This window comes from Tamandua tetradactyla, chromosome 22 (genome assembly GCF_023851605.1).
Source record: "Tamandua tetradactyla isolate mTamTet1 chromosome 22, mTamTet1.pri, whole genome shotgun sequence".
Lineage (NCBI taxonomy): Eukaryota > Metazoa > Chordata > Mammalia > Pilosa > Myrmecophagidae > Tamandua > Tamandua tetradactyla.
In genome coordinates, this window is record NC_135348.1 from 41,039,487 (window position 1) to 41,062,391 (window position 22,905).

At 37.6% G+C, this 22,905-nt stretch overlaps 1 long non-coding RNA gene across 4 annotated transcripts in view; it reads left to right on the forward strand.

The window, feature by feature from the left end:
• The first annotated feature begins 14,428 nt into the window (after positions 1 to 14,428).
• LOC143666350 (uncharacterized) overlaps positions 14,429 to 22,905 on the forward strand; it is a 139,368-nt gene continuing 130,891 nt past the window's right edge. For all 4 annotated transcript variants that reach the window (XR_013167544.1, XR_013167541.1, XR_013167542.1 and 1 more), the window contains exon 1: positions 14,429 to 14,588. This is a non-coding gene — a long non-coding RNA (uncharacterized LOC143666350). The remainder of the gene's footprint in view (positions 14,589 to 22,905) is intronic.

Sequence of the window (22,905 nt, forward strand, 5' to 3'; positions counted from 1 at the left end):
GCCTCTACCCAAACAGCAACACCAGTCATCCATCAGTGTGGCAGTTCGCTTTCCTCCTGAGTCCAGGTCTGTGGGATATAGGTTCACTGTTATGCCACTGGGTTAATTCATGACTCACACATTTGAAAATATGGCACTGAGGAAAGCACACCTGGAACGGAAGTCAGGAGACAAAAGTTCTAGCTCTTGTTTGGTTATTTATTAGTAAAGTGACTTAGAGTCTTTGAACAACAGTTGCTTTGTTTATTCGAGGAAGGTTGCACTAGATGCTCTCTTGGGATGCATTTTCTTAGACTGAAGAAGGAAGCTGGTTTCTGATATAAGTTCTGCTGCTTGCCATTGTCAAGTACTTGTTGTCAAACCCTTTTGATGAGATGCTTCCCTTTGGTAGAAATAAATGTTTTTGATGAAGTTGCCCACACTGCTTATTTCTGCATATTGCTGGTTATTGACACATCTTTTGTTTTTATTCACTGCAGTTTTTGTACATGGTAGTTTAGATTTTTTTAAGTTGCAAAGTTTAAAATGAAGAAGCTGTGACTGGAAATGTGTTATGAGTTGCAAACTAGTGATAGAATTCCAAACATTTGAATAAAGGCTGAAAATTCTCTTAGAGGATTGAACAATTTCCTGATAGAGTCTCAGGATTTTGCTTAAGTCGGTTTTTTCTTAATATTGTAAATTTTAATATCATCAGTATTCTCAGAGATAGATTCATAAGTAAAATCTTATGCTTATTTGCAGGAATAACTAATAGGAACTCAAACTCAATCTGCCCTAAATAGAACTGATCTTCTATTCAAAATGTGCTTCATTTCTTGTGTTCTCCACCATTTAAAAAGATTATCTTTATAATCACCTCTACTTCCTCTTTTTCTTGCACCCTCTACATTCTAATCAATAGCAAGTTTATTGGCTCTTACTTTTAAAGTGTCATAATGTCAACATTACTGCCACTGACTCATTATTTCTCACTTGTACCATTGCAATAGCCTCCTCTTTACCTGCAATCTTTATTCATACCAATTCATCCTTTACCTTCATTAGGATAACTTTTCTAATGCATCATTCAGATCATGTCCCTTCCTTGTTTAAAACCATTAATGACTTTGCATTATTTATAGAATGAAATCCATACATCTTAGAGAGATATTAAAATTTTTCTTGTTTGGGTGATGCCTACTCATACATTTATACAATTCCCTTCCTTTGATTATGCCGTTCTTGCATCCTTGGAATGTTATTTCCCCATCCCACCTCTGTCTGGTAGAGTTCTACCCATCCTTTAAGGTTGTTGAGTATTAAATCATGTCCTCCATAAAGGCATGCTAAGCCTCAGCCCCTGGTCCTGTGGGTTTAAACTCATTTGTAAATGGGATCTTTGAAGATGTTAGTTAGTTCAGCTGTCTTCAAACTGAATGAGGGTAAGCCTTGATCCAATATGGCTGAAATCCTCACAAGCAAAAGATATTGGAAAGGCATAAAGCCCTGGGAAGACGCTGGAAATCAGCAGATTGGGTGGAGAAAAGAGAAGATGTGGCCATGTACATTGTCATGTAACAGAAAAGTCAAGGACCAAGACTCAGAAGCAGCCAATCCCAGAATGCCACTCTCTCTGGGAGAAAGCATCGTCTTGCTGATGCTTTGATTTTGGACTTCTTGTAGCCTCCAAACCATGAGCCAAAACATTTTCAGTGTTTAATTCAACCCTTCTTATGGTATTTGCTTTAGCAGTTGGTGAAGTAAAACAGAAGTTAAATCCCAAAGTGTCTTACCTGATCATTTTACATCCAAATATGTGATCCATCCTCTGAAGTCTTGTAACAGTTATAACTGCTGTCACCTTATGCTTTCTTTATATTTTCTTTATTTGTAACTTTCCTTCAATGATAAGGGTTCTTAACCTGAACTTCGGGTAGTCTTAAATTCCTGAAACTGATGCAAACTTTACATGTATTTGTATATCTCTGGTAAGGGAAGCCATATCTTTAGTCAGATTTTCAAAAGATTCAATAATGCCATCCAAATTCTTAAGACCATACTACTACATTGCAAACTCTTTGGCAGAAGAAACTGTTTTTTTGTCAATTAAAATTTTAGTACAAGGCTTTCAAAATAATCAATAAACAATTGCTCAATTGGATTCAATTAAAGGAAATAATTGAATGCAGCATTTAAATACAGTTTAGTTGAAGAATTATCTAGATCCATTCAGAATAATGTATTGGATTGTTGTCACAACTTTCCCATATTTCTAAATACTTAAGATTAAGAGGTATGATATAAATAGACATCATTTAACAATGAGGTTTGGTTTTCTTTTTTTTATTTTAGCTAAGATATCAGGATGTGAAATTAATTGGGAGTTATCTGGTATATGATTAGGAATCCTGTTAGGTCCCTTGAATCCTTCTTATGGCCTCTGAGCCAGGAGAGAGACTAATCCTTGGATCTGAGATTGATTCTCTTCTGACCAAGGGTCTGTAGTGTGGCCAGGCCCCAAAGTATTAGTTGGCCCTATACCTCCTTCGTGTGCCCATTCATTCACATAATATAAATTTAGACACTGTTTGCTTCTCACAGGCAAACACATGTGGAGGTACCCTCACCAGATATGAGCTCCTTCACCCTTGGTAGAACTTCTCCTTTATTCTTACCCTCCACTTCCTAGCAGAGTTTAGAGGGAAACCAGGTCTGATGAACAATGTGGAAGCAAGACAGGGCTGGCAGTTTACCTGGTTGTTGGTCTGCTTTTACTTGTCTTTGAAATTAAGGGGTGAGAATTATTTGCAGATTTAGGGAGGTTTCGCCAAGGATGGTGGGGAGTGATTACAGATGAGGGAGAAAGTGTTGGCAGTCTGACAGGGTTCCACATAATCTCACTTGCAGTTTCTATAAATAGAGAGGGGTGCCTCTGGTATTCAGTGAATTTAAGTGATGACAGAGACAATAAGTGTGTTAAAAAGGCTTTTTGTTCTTTGTAGATTATTGCTTTATTTACAATATTTTCCTATAATAAACGTCTGTTTAGAAGTATAGTGTATGTATTCAAGTGGAGGGTATTTGGGATTTGTAGTTGCTCATATGTTTTCATATATATCATCTCATTTAATTCTGACAATTGTTCTGCAAGTTAGTTAGGGGCAATATTATATTATCATTTACTTTTAAAAGAAAATTAAGGCTCTGCAGATAAAACAACTCAACCATGAATCAGAATTAAACTTTAAATTCCCTAGTCCTGTGCCCTTCAATTGCATCATATAACACCAATAACTATTCCCAACTCAGTTTTGGTAGTTTGTAACCTGTGGGTAATCTGGGGAGAGAAAATCTCTCCTAAAAAAGAGTTAACTTACCCCGATTTAGAAATAATAAAATAGTAAACAAAAAAAATGCATTCCATATCAAGATCACTAATTGTTCTTATTTTGATTTTTTTTTTACTTCTTTGATTAATAAAGCATGCAACTAGAACTGTACCTTCCCGTGATATGTATATATATATATACATGTATTTTTTTTTTTGTAAAAGGTCTGGGGTATTTTTCAGTTATTTTGAAGACTTTAAAGTGTATTCAGTGATGAGAACCAGTGGTGGAGAGACAAGAGCCTGTACCACGTTCCTGGAAGAGACAATGAGGAAGCATTTCCATGAATATTTGCAAGAAATGGTGATCGATTGAGTACAAGGAGAGCAAGACAGGAGGAGTCAAAATTGACTCTGTAGTTTTCAGTAGTGTCTAACCTTGGCAGTAAGCTGGTTCAATGAAATGCGAGAAGGACGGAAAGCCATTGAAAAGCCTGATTTTAAGCATAAGATCAGAGTAGAAATATCACTAGTAATACAGGGCTAGACTCTTCCCTGTCTAAGAGATTTGTTCTAAACCTTTTTCTGTTAGATACACAATTACAATAACAGACTTCAATTTTTTTCAAATTAATGTTTGGATGATTTAGACATATTCTTGCAAATGTTCGCTTAAGTCCATTAAATATTCTAAATTGAACAAGTTAGCAACTACTTTCCTAATTACCCCTCCTCATGTTGTATTTAAATTGAGTAGATCTGAGGGTAGAGCAGACCACTTTGAAAGGTTTCTTGCTTAGAAAATATCCTCCCAGGACACCTGTTCACTTTTCTGGTCTGAAAAAACTCAAATCCTTGGACCATTGGGCCTCACGTGCAGATGGGGAAGATGTTATTTTAATGTTGACAATGGCCTCAGGATGCAACTTTTGTTATTATTTTCACCTTTTCTAGGGGGCACAGGGTTAAATTCAGGTTGAGTGAGCCCCCATGTGTGTATTTTGTGGCAGAGACAAAGCAGTAAGGCATTTCCTTTTGTTTGGTGTCCAGGGCATTTCTGGGAAATTAGACCATGAATTCTGCCCTAGGAAATAGTTTCTCTGTGGCCAAGTCTAGCATTTACATGTTGTCATTGAGGGAACCTTTAATAAGCTGTTCCATTTGCACACAAATTGCCCAAAGAAGGTATTTTTGCCCTTTTTTTTCTAAATCCTTGGCACCATAAGAATATATTAAAATAGTGGCTCAATTGTGAGAGACTACCCAGGATTGAAGGTTTGAGGTACCTTTTAAAGGACGCTGTACATTTTAAGGATGTAAGATGGCTTAATTGCATAGGTTTTGTGGAAAATAAAATGTAACAAAAATGTTTTGAAACATCCCAGCGGGCTTTTTGGATCTCAGAATAATTTAAGAGGAAAGCATATGAAGATAATTTAGCTCCAGTTTACCAATGAAGAAGCCACGGCCTTGACCTGGGAAGATAAATAAACATCCTTAAGGTTCCACAGAAAGTCAGCTGGGGGCTGAAAGTATAGCCTTGGAGATGGATCTCTGGCTACTTTTATTCCTTTACATAAGGAATTGTAAAATGTTAGATCTTCAGAGGTTAATGCTAATCTTGAAAGGTGTAGTGCTTTCACAACAGATTTTGAATGGCTGTGAGAGATAAAGGAAGAAAACATTCCAGCTTCCCTTTGTGTTCAAAGCAGAACAGGTCGTTACCCACCAAGGATGGCCTGGCTACAGTGATTTCATTTTTGTTTCTTCATTGCCTCCACTATTTATTTTACAATACAGCTGCCTTTCTCACATTTCTTTCTTCATACTATTTTAGGGTCCTTTGTAACATTTACTTAACTTGGGATCTTCCAAGTATATGGTTATATTCCAGAGTATGAGAGGGAGACATATGGATGAGAAAAATATCCAGAACTTTTCTCGCTGCAGGTTGTTGTATCATAGAAGAGTAAAACATTGGTAGAGAACAGAGAAGATATGATATTAAGTCAACATTCATCAATATAAATTGGGAAAATTTCCTTTTCCAAGCCAGTTTGGTCTGGGGCAATTCCTGTCTCCTCTAACTTGGAGGGAACTTTGTGGTACATAAACTCTCCTCATTCTCCAGCCTCTTAAAGTTACCTCCATAGGGACGGATCCTATTAAGGAATAGCATACATGATTATATGGCAATCCTGCTGACAACAATTTTCTCATTCCATTTTTTTGGTTGTTGACTTGCAAGAGTAAGTGACAACTCAGATTTGTTCTCTGAGTAATTACTTCTTTCTTCCTTTCCACTGGCATCTATACTGAGAGTATGAGCTGTACTTTCAGCTATTTATCTGACGTCTGAGGATAGGGTATTTTATTTACATCCCCACTAATATTTCTAGGATTCCTGATAGCAGGAAGTTTTCTCAATTTTTCTCTTCTTCACTGCAGAGTAAAATGAAAGATTAATAAATCCTGTCTTCCTCCCAAATCGACGTAATTGGACATCCCACTAGGATATTGGGGATACATGGAGATTTCTCTTGTCCTGCCCGATACTGGTGATGGTCTTCTCTCCTTGCACTGTGCTATCAGGCACAGCAATGGTCCACAGACTGTCCCTTGATTTGATCCATTCTCATCTTTCCTCCTTTTCTTTATTCATCCTTCTTTGTCTTCTTTCATCAGTTTTTAAGCCCATACCATGGCCTATCCACCTAAAATGTTTGAGCCCACAACCCACAATATATACTTTATATGCATTATAAAACATAGACTAATAGAGATTAAAAAGGAAAAGATAAAACTAAATTGAATTAAAAGCTTTGGTAATTTTAAAATTATACATTAAACACAGAAATACAAGGGCAGTGGAGTCCCTGTTGCTGAATTCCACAAAGACCCTGGGTTATGTTGCATACTGTGGCTAGTGAAAGCACTACTGATGGTAACCCCCCCAACTTACTGATATAATTTCCATCAAGGCTCATGACAGTTTTATGTATGCATTTATGAGGGGAGACTCTCAAATACTACTACTGTTCTATATTGAAGGGGCTAAAGTCCTTTCAGGAAAGAGTTTTTAATCTTCTTGTGTTTGAAAAACATAAAATGGAGGTGATGACTGGCAAATGGGAGCAAGCCTGTTTAATATTAAGATTATGACGTAAACTGACAAAAGCCCAGGCATTCCAAGCCTAAGCTGCTAGGCACCTTTCCCTTGCTCCCATCTGAGTATAATGATGTATTGTCAGCCTTAGTGGAGGTACAGAAGGGTTATTAGACCTTGGAGTCCATCTGCTATCCGTGCAAAGGAAACAATTGAACTAACACTGCCTGCTCATTTCCTTGGTTTCTCGCCACCTTAATTATAGTTCATCTGGGCTCTGTGTGTACTTGTTGCCTTGAGTGGAACATTTTCCAGGACTGTAAGAGACTGAAAGTTCAGGTAAGAGAATTGAAGCAGAATTTGCAGCTAGAGCTTGGGGGGAGGGTGATATCTGGCCAGTCACCCAAGCAACCAAACCAACAGTACAGGCTACCCAAAACCCATGTTGCCTCAGTGGAACATACAAACCATTTTTTTTATGGAGCTTTCAATTCAACCTAGGTCTTGATTTTTATTTTTAAATGCTTTGTGTATATATATGAGATTTTTTTAATTGAAAATTTACATCAAGATAAATCTTTTTGAATGGTGGACAGTGGGAATGAACCATCTTATGTTTCAGTTTGCATATCAATTCTTTTTCATTTCAGTGGTCAGCCTCCTGCTTTCTGCTGGGGTGCTGATTGTGGAAGAAGTCTTCACTCATAAAATGACACAGGGGTTATGTGTACTTGGCCTGTGGTCCAGATAACATCAGCTGCAGATGATGTGCATGTCCCTGTGGGTTCGCTGTCACTTCATCTTCTTCTTTCCAGCCAGTTTGAGACTCATCACGGTTACTATACCACCCATAAAATTTGCTATTCTAAGAATATGCCAAGTGGCGTCAGAAAAGATAGAAATATTTAAATTCTGGAACTTCAGGGGAAATTTTGCAAGAGTATTTCCCCCTCTAACTCTTTATTTATAAACACTTTACACCCACCCTGTATTATAAACACACACCCTGTGTGTCCAGGGCTTTCTCTCTTGTTTCGTGAATCTAGGATTATGGAGAAACTTTGGATAATTTTATGCTTAAATCAAACTTTCTTTTTGTAGTAACAGAAACATTTCCCTCCCAAAGGATCAAATATAGTCTTTCCTTTTGGGCCTGATTTTGCAAACGTGTGAGCAGGAAGGAACACATTTGAGCTCTTAAGCATGTGGGTGATGAGCCCAGGCAGACCATTTGCAATGAACACAGGTGAGAACACATTCTCTCTGCTCAGTGTTGGTGAGTTTAACGTTCATTATTTGTATTGGAAAAATAATTTGTTGGTAAATTGTCCATTGCAAGATGGATTTTTCCTCAGGCAAATGGAAAAATTCAACTTGAAACTATGGTCAATATTAATTGGATAGCCTATAACAGTCACTGTTCAATGATGGCCCTGGTCGGCATTTGGTTTTCAAAAGCTACTGTTTCATGTGCTCATCAGAGGATTGAAGCAATGCTGCTGGAGGAGGTTAGGAGTCTGCCAAACCCTCAGAGCAGAAGAATCACGTGGTCTTCACCTTACCCCCTGGAGATTTAGAGTGGAAAAGGGTGAAGTGGGGAGTTTTTACTTTTATTTCCCATGGTGATTCCAGGGATCAAGCAGGTTTGGGAACCACTGGAAAAAGCATATTTTTTTCCCCTTTCATTCTAAAATTTCATGATATTCTCTATCATGCTCAAAATTATAGGTATTTAGAGGTAGGGAGTATCTTAGAGCATATATGATCCAAACCCTCATTAAAATAATTATAGAAAATTTGGAAAATAGATATGAAAAGAGAAAAAAAGAAGAAAATAAAAATTAAAATTAATTCTCTCTTTCTTCCATCACCTACGGATAAGTTGTATTTATGCTTTGCTATATTCTCTTCTTTACCTTAAGAATATCTTTAAAAAATGGGAGCACACTGCATATATATGTACATAAACATATTGTAGATTTATAACCTGCTATTTTCACTTAATGCATTGGGAACACTTCCCATATCCTTAGCTGTTCTTGTCAATGGTTTGTCTTTAACGTACTTAGTTTAATGAATTCCCTATTATTGATCATTTAGGTTCTTTTTCATTTTTTCCCTATAATAGATGATGCTTAGATTAAGTTCCTGATTCAAAAGCCTTTGTGCACATCCTTGAATACTTCCTTTGGATAAATTCCCAGAAGATGAATTTCTGGAAGCATAGCATAATAATTAGGATCATGCACTCTAAAACATAGAGCTTGGATTTGTATCCAGGTTTCACCATTTACTGGTTGTGAAACTTGGGCAAGTTTTAGCATTTTGTTTTCCTCATATGTAAAATGGGGCTAATTGTAGGACTGATCTCCTAAGATTGTTGTGAGGATTAAGTTGAGGTAATACATACTATAAACTGTTAGAATAGTGTATGGGACAGAGTGAGAGAAGTGCTGGCTCATTATTCTGACAATAAGGCAATGTATATTAGGGGCTTTTCGAGAGATGTGATGATTAATTTTATGTGTCAATTTGATTAGGTTATGGTATCCAGTTATTTGATTAAACACTGGTCCAGATGCTGCCATGAAAGTATTTTGTATATGGGATTAGTATCCTACAATCATCTAACTTTAAGAAAAGGAAATTACCCTAATAATGTGGATGCACCTTATCCAGTCAGTTGGAGACTGGAAGAGTAAAGGAACTGATTGCTCCAGAGAAAAGAAGACTTTCTGCCTCAAGCCTCCACCCTCTTCTCCTCTCTGAGTTTCCAGCCTGCTGCTGGTCTCTCTTACCTACTTCAGACTCAAGATTCCTACATCAATTCTTATCAGAATTTCCTTATCATAAGGAATTCGACTTGCTATAGATCTTGGATTTGCCAGCCTGCACAATCATGTGAGCCAGTTCCTTGAAATAAATCTCTTAATATGCATATACATATATTCTGTGGGCTGTTTCTCTGAAGAATCCTAACTGATACTAGTTATTGCAAAGTTTCCCTCTAGAAAGGCTGAAACATCAATGTTCCAGCCGGAAGTGTTTAAAGTCCATTTCCCTTCATCCTCACCAACATGCCAATCTTTTTTCATTTATAAATGAAGAAACTTTGGTACAATGAGAAAAAAGTTCTTTGGTCTAGATATCATTGTCAAGCCTTGACAGATTTGGGACTAGACAACAGATCACCAACTTCACAAACTTGTCCTTTCACTGTTCTGTATTAAGAATTTTACATTTGTACATCTTAAGCCACCTTGTTTTACAGAATTGAGTGGAGAAGCCTTTTTTTTTTTAATCCTCCAGATACAACTGTGGGAGCAACAGGTTAAACAAGGAGTCATTCTCCAGTGTGGTATGTACTTAGTTGAATGCATTTGTACATTTTTATTGGGGGAAGGGGGGAGGGGTGGGGACATGCGTGAAAAGTGTGAGATTTGTATGAACTTTTTATTTGAAATTGAAATAAAGATTGGCTTATCAGTGTGTCACTAGAGGGCACTGTGACTCTTCAAGATTTCAAGTTGTAGTGTTTGGAAAAGAAATTCTGCTCCAAAGGGTATTTTTTTATTCCAGTGAAGATTTTTTGTTGGCACCCAGAGAAGTATAACCAAATATGAAGTGTGAGCGGTGCATTGAAACTGATTAAAGACTGTGTATGAGCTGATCAGGAGGCTATCCTTCTTTGGCTACATGAAAAGGCAAGTTTTAGGAGGCTTTAAAATATGAAAATAGTTTTGATAGACTTCCTTTCACAAGATAGTATTCTGGACTTGTGATTTCTCATTTTTTTTCCTCTGAAATATATTATGTTACAGTTGTACCTGTGAATGTTACCCTGGTCACAGAATGGCATTAACCAGCAATTATGAAATATACAATTACATTGTTGTGATTTTAAAACACTGTTAACCATTGCATACATATGTTTTTCCTCCACAAAGTGACCTGGAGCCTTTAGTAGGTTCTTTAGAATTTATATAATTTCAATAGCATCCTTAGTTTTACATCTTTAAATAATGTTACAGAATGGGTTTAAGAGAAAGCTCCTTTCGTAGCAATGATATTTCCAACTTGGTCAGCTAAGCCTGGGATCAAGTTAATAAAACTGGCTAACAGCATTGTTTCATCATTGAAAAAAACTTCCTGAGGGGTTACATACTGTGTTATACATCAAATAGCATCTTTGTTAACAATTCAAACTACGATTTCCCATTTATACACATAAAAACCAAAGAACATCTGAAGTGGCAGTTGCTGGTTTTAATCTGATTAACTTGCAAATGATTTATCAAACTTCCTCTTTTATATATTTGTCATCTTGTACTGAGTTGTTTAGGGAAACCCCCCACTAACAATTAATTTTGAGTTTATTGTGGTCTTATTAAATAGGCTTGGTCTAAATGAGGAGGAGACTTGTAAGTCTATAACATCCCTCTACTGGGTTCTTTCCTTTTCCAAGAAAAAGATAAAAAGAGAGGCATTTAAATTCTATTTCTGCTCCTATCTAGAAGCCAATCTATCAAAAATCAGAAACATTTTGCTGTCCAAACTGAGTGATTGTCTTATGTTTTCTAACCAAACTTATCTGTTTGCCGGTCCTGTAAACTCTGTATTTCCACAACAATGCAATGCAGAATCTGCCCTTCCTCCCTCCCTCCCTTCCTTTTTTTCCTTTCTCCTTTCCTCCCATCCTTCCGATTTCCCTTTCCTTATTCCTTCCCTCCTTCCTCTTGCTCTGTTTCCTCTTTTCTTTTCTCCTTCTCAATAAGAAGTCTTAACAGGCAGCAGGGCTCTATGTTTCCAACTGTGATTTTATTTTTTATAGGGTGACATTTTCTAAAATAGTCAAACCTTTTAAATATAGCTGTGCTTGTTTGAAATGATGTATGTACCCTAGAAAAGCCATGTTTTAATCCTAACCCCATTTTGTAAAGGCAGCTGCTTCTAATCCTTATTCAGTATTGTATTTTGAAACTGTTATCAGACCATCTCCCTGGAGATGTGATTTAATTAAGAGTGGTTGTTAAACTGAATTAGGTAGAGACATGTCTCCACCCATTTGGGTGGGTCTTGATTAGTTTCTGCAGTCCTATAAAAGTGGAAACATTTTGGAGAATAAGAGATTCAGAGAGAGCAGAGATTGCTGCAGCACCACGAAGCAGAGAATCCATGAGCCAGCGACCTCTGGAGATGAAGAAGGAAAACATCTCCTGGGGAGCTTCAGGAAGCCAGGAGAGCAGGCTAGCAGATGATGCCATGTTTGCCATGTATACTTCCAGATGAGAGAGAAGCCCTGACTGCGTTTGCCGTGTGCCTTCTCACTTGAGAGAGAAACCCTGAACTTCACTGACCCTCTTGAACCAAGGTATCTTTCCCTGGATACCTTTGATTGGACATTTCTATAGACTTGTTTTAATTGGGACATTTTCTTGGCCTCAGAACTGTAAACTAGCAACTTATTAAATTCCCCTTTTTAAGACAGATGTTAAAGATTGAGATGGTATAATCTAGGAATGCCTAGAGTGTACAATAATAGTGAAATGTACAATGTACAAATTTTAAAAATGTTTTTGCATGAGGAAGAACAAAGGAATGTCATTACTGCAGGGTGCTGAAAATAGATGTAATTAATATTTTAAAATGTCACCTTATGTGTGAGACTAAAGCAAAAAATGTTTATTTGTTACAAAATTTATATTTTGACTAGTGCATTTCCTAATATAACTTATGTAGATAGCTTGATTGAACGCCATAAGTATGCAGAATCTCATGTAGGACATGAGATTTTGTTGGTTTGTCCAGAATGAATGAATCCCAGAGTGATTCGATCAGTGACTGGAAAAGTATTTGCAAAGCCCCCTTCAGGGAATGGTGAGAACAGGGAGAAATTCAACTTCCCCAAGTTGAATTCTTGATATTCTCACAAGCAGTGTGGACAACTAAAGCTATAGGCTGAGCCCCCAGTCTTGGCGTTTGTTCATATGAAACTTAACCCCACAAAGGATAGGTCAAGTCTACTTAAAATCTAGGCCTAAGAGTCACCCCCAAGAGAGCCTCTTTTGTTGCTCAGATGTGGCTTCTCTCTCCAGCCAACATGACGAGCAGTCTCACCACCCTCCCCCTCTCTGCGTGGGACATGACTCCCAGGGGTGTGGACCTTTCTGGCAACGTGGGACAGAGATCCTGGAATGAGCCAAGACTCAGCATCAAGAGATTGAGAAAAACCCTAGAATGAGCTAAGAACTAACATGAAGGGATTGAGAGAACTTTCTCGACCAAAAGGGGGAAGAGTGAAATGAGACAAAGTGTCAATGGCTGAGAGATTCCAAACAGGGTCGAGAGGTTATCCCGGAGGTTGTTCTTACGCATTAAGTAGATATCACCTTGTTGTTCAAGATGTAGTGGAGAGGCTGGAGGGAAATGCCTGAAAATGTAGAGCTGTGTTCCAGTAGCCATGTTTCTTGATGATGATTGAACAATGATAAAGCTTTCACAATGTGACTCTGTGATTGTGAAAACCTTATGTCTGATGCCCCTTTAATCTACCATATCAACAGACGAGTAAAACATATGGAATAAAAATAAATAGTAGGGGAAATAAATGTTAAAATAAATTTAGTTCGAAATGCTAGTGATAAATAAAAGCGAGGGGTAAGGGGTATGGTATGTATAATCTTTTTTTTTCTGTTATCGTTTTATTTATTTTTCTGTTGTCTTTTTCTTTTTCTAAATCAATGCAAATATTCTAAGAAATGATGAATATGCAACTATGTGATGATATTGAGAATTGCTGATTGTATATGTAGAATGGAATATGTTCATATTTTTGTTTGTTAATTTTTAAAAATTAATAATAAAAAAATTCCCCTTTTTAAAAGCCATTCTGTTTCTGGTTTATTGCATTCTGGCAGCTAGGAAACTAGAACAATAGCATCTTGCTATACATTGGTTTCAAATCTTGTCTCCTTATAGGGGCAATGTTCCTTTTACTATAAGATAGGACATCTTTAATAGTGCTAGCAAGTCTTTCCTCCTAACAGCTGTTAGATTGTATTTTGTGGAAAGTGATAACTAAGGGGAGAAGGTGCTCCTTGTCTCCTCAACTGGTAGTGAATATTAGCGGTCAAGTTAGCTTTTAATGGGCCCTTGGGGGGCATGGGCTCACTACTTTAAATATGAGCTCTTTCTCCGCTGTGGCATTTTCGTTAAAATCTGTTTCTCTTTCTAACATTATTGGATACCAATCTATCTGGCAGGCTCAGCACTTCACCTACATCACGGAGCGTTCCCGTATCATCGTGCTCTCTTGGCTTAAGCTGGATTTGCAATGCGCTCTTTGGGAATCCAAAATGGCCCATATTTCCCAAAAGTTTATCTTGTAGGCTATTATTGTGAGTTACTTGGACGCCAGTACCTTTCAGAATGACTCCAAGACTCCCTTCATTACACTTTAAAAATAAAATATTGGGGAAAGGACTACAAAAGTAGAAAATATGTGATACATCTATCTTGGAAACATTAAACTCTTGTTTTTTTCAAACTTCCTTAAAGTAATGTTTCCCTGCAGCCATCGCATTATTACTTTGGGAAGAAGAAGATGGACGTATGGGAAGTGCAACCAAGGCTAACTAAACAAAAAGCCAAGCATGGGCTGAAGAAGCAAAGAGGCTGACATCCATTTTGGGGCCTGGCCAGAACGACCTTGGGTGGGAGGGGTTGAGAAAAGCAGAGAAGTCTCGAGGAATGGGAAGCCGGAGACACAGCGAAGGGTCTGAGAAGGGCGCACATCTACAAGTCAGGCATAAGAGCAGCAAGCACACATGCCGCACAAGGCCCTGGGTATCCCGTGACCAGGAAGCACATATGCCACACAGGCCCATGGGTATCCCGTGACCAGGAAGCACACATGCCGCACAGGGCCCTGGGTATCACGTGACCAGGAAGCATAAGTGCCACACAGGCCCCCTGGGTATCACGTGACCAGGAAGCGCAGCCGCACAGGCTCCCTGGGCATCACGAGTGGTGCCTCGAGAGCGTTGAGGGCGGTATTGCGCAGGCTCACAGCGCAGGGGAGCCGGGGAGCCTGGGAGCGGCGGGGCCACTAGAAGCTCGTTCAGTAGGGCTGATGTCACCCAGAAAGCGTCCTGCTGCACCTCGGTGACGCAGGTGGGTTCCAAACACCCCGGTAGGCCCTCGGTTCTGGTGGGTTCCTGAGGACAGTGACTAGGAGGCTCAGAGATCGCTGGGCGGGGAGGCCCGAGAGGGCTCCTGACTGGTCTCAGTGGCCATCTTCGAGAGAGGGGGAGGGGAGAGATCATTCCCAGTCAGCCATTATCCCCAAGGAGACCACAATTACCCAGCAGATACTATTTTAATCTGAAAGTGTGGGTTTTACAACCGAAAGGTAAATGAGTAACATTAACCTACGGGTTTACACTTCATTCTACTGCGAGTTGGAGCTTGAGCGCCGCGTTAGATCAATCATAGCAAATAAAGAAGCTACATTTTTCACGAAGCATTTGAGTGTAGTGTATCCTTTTTCAGTTTCACAAGATACAGCTTGTGTTAGAAAAAATATGGAAGAGTAGAATGAAAAAGTAAAAGCGCTTAATCTAGAAAAATCCTTAATATTTGGTGTATTTCCCTAAAGGTGTGTATCACGAAACTGGGGTCGTGCTATATATACAATTTCTTTCCCAGTTTTTATACATCATGCTTTCTTGTGAGCATTTTCCCAATTCTTCAACCTTATTGCACTTTTATCTTTGTCCTCCCTTTTCTCAAATGTTTCTGCTGGCCCCGTCACAGCCATAGATGCCTCCTTTATGCTCCTTCTGGGTGCATCGGGCATCTTTTTTACAGTCATGTCTGTATTTTGGAGAACTTTTCAAGTAATGCAGCCACCATTAAGTACTCAGAGACTTTGTTGCATTGTACATATTCTGCTTCATTTATGAACCAGTGCCTCATCCATAAATTCAGATTGAATCAGGAAGCAATGGACAAATTGGTCTGTAATTCCATATGTTGAGAATATTGTTGAGAACTAAAGGGAGTTGTTTCACCAAAAAAAAAATTTTTAGAATTACTACAAACTGTTTCCCAGCCAAGTCGTAAATGGTCCTGATAGAAAAGAGTGGGAAAATTACTTGGTTGGGGTAAAAATATCATGACTGGGGAAAATGCTTCTACTAGGGAAACATGCTCCACTGACAATGACTCTTTCTCCACCTATGTCATACAGAAGGCAGTTCTTTTTTACACGTGAAAAGTCTATTATTGCTATATTTTTGGAAAATTTGGGTTTTCATTTTCTTTCTTTTGCTTAAGGCACTTAAAACTTTACTGTCTTTAGCTATGACTAGCATGTGTGTTTGTAGTAGTTATTTTTAATCTTCGTGGGTTTTCTTTCTTTCTTTCTTTCTCTCTTTATTTTTTTTTTTACTACGATAGCTTTATTTTCTACCTGTATCTGAATGAGAGGATGGGTCTGGAATGGATGAATGACTAGTTTTAGTGATAATTATTTAAGAAAAATTCCAGTTATTTTATGTTTTAAAACTTAAAGATATGAGATCTTTGGTTTAATTTGATAATTTAAAAAACAGGCTTCTAAGAAGATTTTGAAATTAATTCTTAAAGAATCAGGCAGACATTGAAAAGGGAAACATATCTCTCACTTTTCCACCATGGCAAAGTATACCCTTCCCCATAAGAAACCCAAAAGAACCCACATTTGTAAATTTCTCTTAAAGGGGAATAATTTTGGGTTTGAAATCCTGCCCAGATTATTTGCTGGGGACATGTAAAGATGGAAGGATAAGTTAAAAATAGCTAGAAGGAAAGGTTTATTTTAGAAATATTGTTTTAGGATTAGGCATATTACTGCTTTTTTGGTTCACTGTCAGAGGTAGAAGTGCCATTGTGAAATTTTATTAGGTTCAGTTATATTATGTAAAATTATTCTCAGACTGGGTCCTTACACAGCAAATTATGTTCTCGGAGGTCAAATTTCAGAGCCATATTAGCAAACTTAGCTCAGGGGAAGAAAATTATTTTACAGCAATTAAGAGAAATTCAGAGCCATGTCATGAAGCTGAGAGCACTAGATAAAAACTGAGAAGATTTTTAGGGTAGCTTCTGGCAATGTTTACTCTCTAAGTTTTATAAAGAAAAAAGCACATGTATTTTTCCTGAATTCAGTACTGCACATGGTTATTTAAAGAGTTGACATACTATCATATCTGTCAAACATGTAATAAAAGTGTACTTGGTCTAGGGGCTCTCACATACAAAGTCGTGATCTTCACTTTATGATGCTGGATGGATTATGAGAAGAAATTGGAAAAAAACGAGGCTGCTATACCTGTAATTAATAATATTGATCACAGGACCAAATGGAAAAAATCAGCAGTTTGTAAATATAAAGAACTTTATACAAAACAAAAAAAACTTTATCATAATTTTATCTCAAGAAGGGGAAGTTAAGGTTAATAGTAACCTTCACCTTGAGGCAAGGATGATCAGTCCCTTTTCTTTTATACCGTTGGATTTCTGTATGTGGATTTTAAAAGAGGTGGTTAAGCCTTGGTTGTGCAATCCGTTGTTCTTTGCTCCAGCAGAGCATTATGTTGTATCTTTGGAAATTTCCTGTTACCTCCTTTGTGAAAAGAGTTGCTCTTAAAAGGTCTGCTGCCTAGAACCAGGCTTTGGCTAATGCAATTTTTCCATATTAAACTAACCTGTGTATTCTTCACCATGATCATTTATAAACATTTGCATCACTCCACAAAAAGAAATAAAAGAAAAAAAAAAAGAACTCCTACATCCAGTGCCCCTTACCCCTCCCTTTCATTGACCCACAGTATTTCATTCTACCCAGTTTTTGTCCTTTATCTGCCCCTATTATTTATTTTTTATCCTTATTTTTTTTTTAACTCATCTGCCAATACCCTGGATAGAAGGAACATCAGATACAAGGTTTTCACAATAACACAATCACATTGTAAAAGCTGTGTGGTTATACAGTCTTCAAGAATCAAGGCTACTGCAACACAGTTGAACAGTTTCAGGTACTTCCTTCCATTTAGCCGCTCCAATATACCATAAACTAAAAAGGGATATCTATGTAATGCATAAGAATAACCTCCAGGATAACCTCTCAACTCTGTCTGAAATCTCTTAGACACTGAGACCTTATTTTGTCTCATCTCTCTCTTCCCCCTTTCGATTAAGAAGGCTTTCTCATTTCTATGTTGCCAGGTCCCAGCTTATCCCTGGGAGTCAGGTCCCACATTGCCAGGGAGATTTACACCTCTGGGAGTCATGTCCTACATAGGGGGTAAGGCAGTGAGTTCACCTGCTGAGCTGGCTTACAAAGGTGTATACAGACTGGTTCCAGTGTGCCCTTTGGAGGGGTCAGGAAGGGCATCAAATCTCTGATGGTTCCCGAAATTTGACCTTAAACTGGCCGGCCTAGCACATGTAGCTGTTCAAGTAAATTTATCCTGCAACCTTGATGATGCCATGCATCTTTAAAATCTCCATTGACTCTACCCTTGTTTTGGGAGGGTTGACAGTGGCTTCTGCCAGCTTTGTTGGGGTGTATAAAAAGAGTAGTTACCTTGAGAGCCAGGACTCAGTGATCCAAATTTGCTAATCAAAAGCCATGTTCAGTGATTGTTTGTATACACTCTTGTTCTTGGGGAAGAGGATTTTTATGTTCCTTTCTTTCCGCAGCCACCAGTCAGTGAGTGAATCTCGCATGCCCTGCCATAAGTTGGGGGATGGGTTCTGGTAGTCGTAGTGTAGAGAGAGCAGTTTACATTTATTTACCATAATTTATCAGCCTCTTCCTCCTGTTCTTCCCTGGATACTGTACAGTGCTCTTCTGGCCTCTGTGATTTCAAAATAGTTGTTTCATACAGTTTCTGCCAGTTTAATAGTTGTTTTGGTGGAAGAACTGAATCCTGGAGCTACCTACTCCACCATTTCCCCCGAAAGTCCAAGCCTACTACCCTGTTTTCTCATACTGCTGTGTTGGCTTCTCTTCTTCTGCATGATTTTAAAGATGATGCCTCTGCCCCATTTTTAACTTCCAGAGTATGTGCTTCACTTAATTGAAGTCAGTTATGTTTCAGTGAATACCGGAACACTAATGACCCAAGATCTGTATTTGTAGTCTAAATCTGCCCATATATATCTAGTTCAGTCTTCTCAAAACATATAGGCAAAACTCTCCTTTCAGTTATCCTATAGACATTTTGCAGATTCACTTATGTATTCATTTTTTTTGCATTTTTCTTGAGGGCCTACTATATGCCAGGCACTTAACATGTCAAAAGCTTACCACTTTTATTTTTACTCCATAAGTAAACACCTCTCTACAGATAACCAAGATAAAAATTTAGAACTAATTTCTTCCTTTGATTCCTAGATGATGGTGATAAAAATGCCTGCCTGAGACTGGTAGATATTTAATGTATTTCATTAACTCATGGAATTCTTAAGACAACTCTGTGAGTTAGTAGCTATTATGATTTTTATTTTACAGTACAGGAGAAATTTGATTTGAGAATTATGTAAATTATTTAAGGTCATATCTAGTGTGTGGAAGAGCCAGGTCTGAAGCAAGGTCTTATCTAGTAACAAAGGCCAACTATTTTCCTTTTTTTAATGTCACTGATATTATCTCCTTCATTCTTACTACTTCTAGTATCGTTTAGTATGTAATCACTTTCCTGGACTACTCTCACTGGTTTCCCTTGTCATAGATCATACTTCTCCAGTTTCCCCTCAATACTGCTGCTAGATAAGTCTTTCTAAGATCTAATCACATTGCTTATCTATTTGAAACTTTTAATGGCTCCCTCTTCATTTACCTATATGACGTGGTGTGAACTTCACAGTGTGGCCTTCCATGAGCTGTGTCATGTCTCTCTTGCATCATCTGTTATCATAATCTTCCTTCTATTCTGTGCTTTAGTTACTTGGAATTTCTTGATGAGCTTTGAAAGTATCACATTATGAAATACCTTTTTGATTTTTATTCTGTCTCTGCTCTACTAGGAATGCTGTTTTCTGCTGGTCTAGTTGTTAAACCTCTATTCCTCATTTACAACGCATTTCCTCTAAGAAGCTGTTTCTTGGTCTCTGGATATACTTAATCCTATATATACTTTTGTTATTTCAATGATAAAAGTTTAATCATTTAATTGTTTACATGTTGGTCTCCTCTGGATCCTGAATTCCTTGAGGCAGGAAACCATTTTCACATAATTGACAGGACATAGAATATTGTAAATGTTGAGTGAGAGACACCTTATATATAGCTTAGATAAACTGCAGAATTTGCCGTAATTTCCTCAGGGAAATTATTTTTATTCTTTTATAATGTAAAGATTAAGGATGTGTGAGAAGTGTATGACTGGCCTAGACTTAATCTTAGTTGACTGGGTAACAGTTTTTAATTAGCTCTAATTTTTCTTACAAAATTTCAGAAAATGTAAGTTTGATTTTTATACATAGTTCCTACTTATCTCTAACTATATCCCTTCTGTACATTCATTAGTATATGCTATTTAACTCATGGTTTCTCAGTATGCGTCTTTCCTTTGCTTTATTTTTTTAAATAATTCAAATATGTGGATGAAGCTATCAGGGTTATATGATATTGTGGCTCTTATAAAAGCAAAACAATGTAATTATTTTGTACCAGAATAAACCTAACACATATCAACTGCTTCAAAAACAAAAACAAAACCCCAAAATGTAGAGTTTGATTTGTTTTGGTGTATTCCTGAGTATTCCATCAGTTCCAGTAATGGTTGTGTAAAGTGTCAGTTTCTACCGTGGCTATTATTTTAGGAATGCACATTTATTATAAAATCAGTAGTTTTCTGTAGTAAGTTTTTAGTAGTGCATTATAATGGGCTTCATTTCTTCTTAGTGCTGAATAATATGTCATTGTATGTTTATACCACATTTGTTTATCATTCATTGGTTGATGGAGTGTGGGTCACTTTCATTTTTTAGCAGTTATGAATAATGCCATTCACTATGAACATTGGTGTACAAATATCTGTTTGCATCCCTGTTTTCAGTTCTTCTGAGTTGTTCTAGTTTGCTAGCTGCCGGAATGCAACATAGTAGAAACAGAATGGTTTTTAAAAAAGGGAATGTAATAAGTTGCTCATTTACAGTTATAAGGCCAAGAAAATGTCCCAATTAAGACAAGTCTATAGAAATGTCCAGTCAAAGGCATCCATCCAGGGAAAGATACCTTGGTTCAAGAAGGCCGACGAAGTTCGGGGTTTCTCTCTCAAGTGAGAAGGTACATGGAGATCACAGTCAGGGCTTCTCTCTCAGCTGGAAGGGCACATGGCAAACACAGCATCATCTGCTAGCTTTCTCTCCTGGCATCTGGTTTCATGAAGCTCCTCAGGAGATGTTTTCCTTCTTCATCTCCAAAGGTCGCTGACTTGTGGACTCTGCTTCGTGGTGCTGCAGCATTCTCTGCTCTCTCCAAATCTGCTTCATTTTCCAAAATGTTTCCTCTTTTATAGGACTCCAGAAACTTATCAAGACCCACCCAAATGGGTGGAGACAGGTTGTCACCTAATCCAGCTTAACAACCACTCTTGATTAAATCACATCTCCAGGGAGATGATCTGATTACAGTTTCAAACATACAATATTGAGTAGGAATTATTCTGCCTTTGCAAAATGGGATTTTGAGTTAAACATGGCTTTTCTAGGGGACATACATCCTTTCAAACCAGCACATGAGTATATACCTAGTAGCAAGCTTGCTAGATCATAAGGCAGTTCTATACTTAGCTTCCTGACGAACTTCCAAACTGTCTTCCACACTGGCTGTACCATTTTATATTCCCATTAGCAGTGAATAAGTATTCCTATTTCTCCACATCCTCTTCAACGCTTGTAGTTTTCTGTTTGTTTAATAATGGCCATTCTGTTAGGTGTGAAATGATATTTCATTTTGCTTTTGATTTGCATTTCCCTAATAGTTAGTGATGTTTAAACATATTTTTATGTGCCTTTTGTTTGCCATTTGTATTTCCACTTTTCAGTTGGGTTATTTGTTTTTTTGTTGTTGAGTTGTAGGATTTCTTTAGATATTCTGGATGTTAAACCCTTATTGCATATGAGGTTTCCAAATATTTTCTCCCATTGAGTAGGCTGCTTTTTCACATTTTTTAACAGAGTCCTTTGAAGCAGAAAAGTGTTCAATTTTGAGGAAGTTCCATTTATTTATTTTGCATTGCTTGTGCTTTGGGTATAACTTCCAAGAAACCACTGCCTACCACAAGATCTTGACGATACTTCCCTACATTTTCCTTCAGGAAAATGGTCCTGGTTCTTCAGTTTAGGTCTTTGATGCATTTTGAGTTATATAAGGTGTGAGGTGGGGTCCTCTTTCATTCTTTTGGGTATGGGTATCAAGTCCTCCCAGCACCATTTGTTGAAGAGAGTGAAAAAATTTTAATATGTATTTGCATGCATAAACATGTGGAAGGATATACAGTGAAATACTTTTATGTTAAACTGGAGGTAGAATTTCAGGAGTTTATATTTCAGTTTTGCTACTGTATGTTAAACATTTTTATTTCAGTATATATTGTGTGAAAAAAATAATACAGGGAAAAATAAGATATATTTAGAAAATATAAATTTTCTAATAAATGTATGGTAGATTTGAGTTATATACCCTGACAAAAACGTGTTGTTAATCTGCATTCCCATAGGTTTCTATCCGTTTATAAATAGGACCTTTTGGATATATTATTTTTAATTAAGTTGTGGCCAGTTGAATCAGGTTGGGTCTTATTCTGTGATGATGGAGTCCTTATAAAGAGAGCCCAGAAGTTACAGAAGCCAGAGAGAAGAGGATATCACTGTGTAACAGGAGGCAGAGATACAAGCCAAGGATTGCTAGCAGCCAGACCTGAGCGCTACAGGTTCCAGGAGAAAGTAAACCTTGCCGATATTTTGATTTTGTGTTTCTTCTAGCCTCCAAAACTGTGGGCCAGTAAGTTCCCATTATTAAGCCAAAACCAGTTTGTGGTATTTTTGATAGCAGTTCTGGCAGATTAATACAATAAGTAGATATAATGTTAATGTGAGGGTATCCTTCTGTGAAGACCATTTTAAAGTGAGGCTTAGCACTATAAGGCTTCCTTATTCAGTTCCTCAGTGTATTTACGAAAAAAAAATTGAGATTTTACTGAAGAGTCCATGGGAGAGGAGGAAGATTTTACATTGCATATCATATGGAATACTTAATAAAAATCCACTTCTTAATTCTCACAAATTCTTTTTTCCTGATAGCTTCTCCAGTCATACTGGGTCTAGGCTTCATCTTACTCTGAGATTTTTCTCTTTGCTTTCTTCCTTCCCTTTTTTTATTGAAGAGCATTTATAGTTCTCATAGATTCTCTGTTTTTAAGCTTCTCCTTGACAA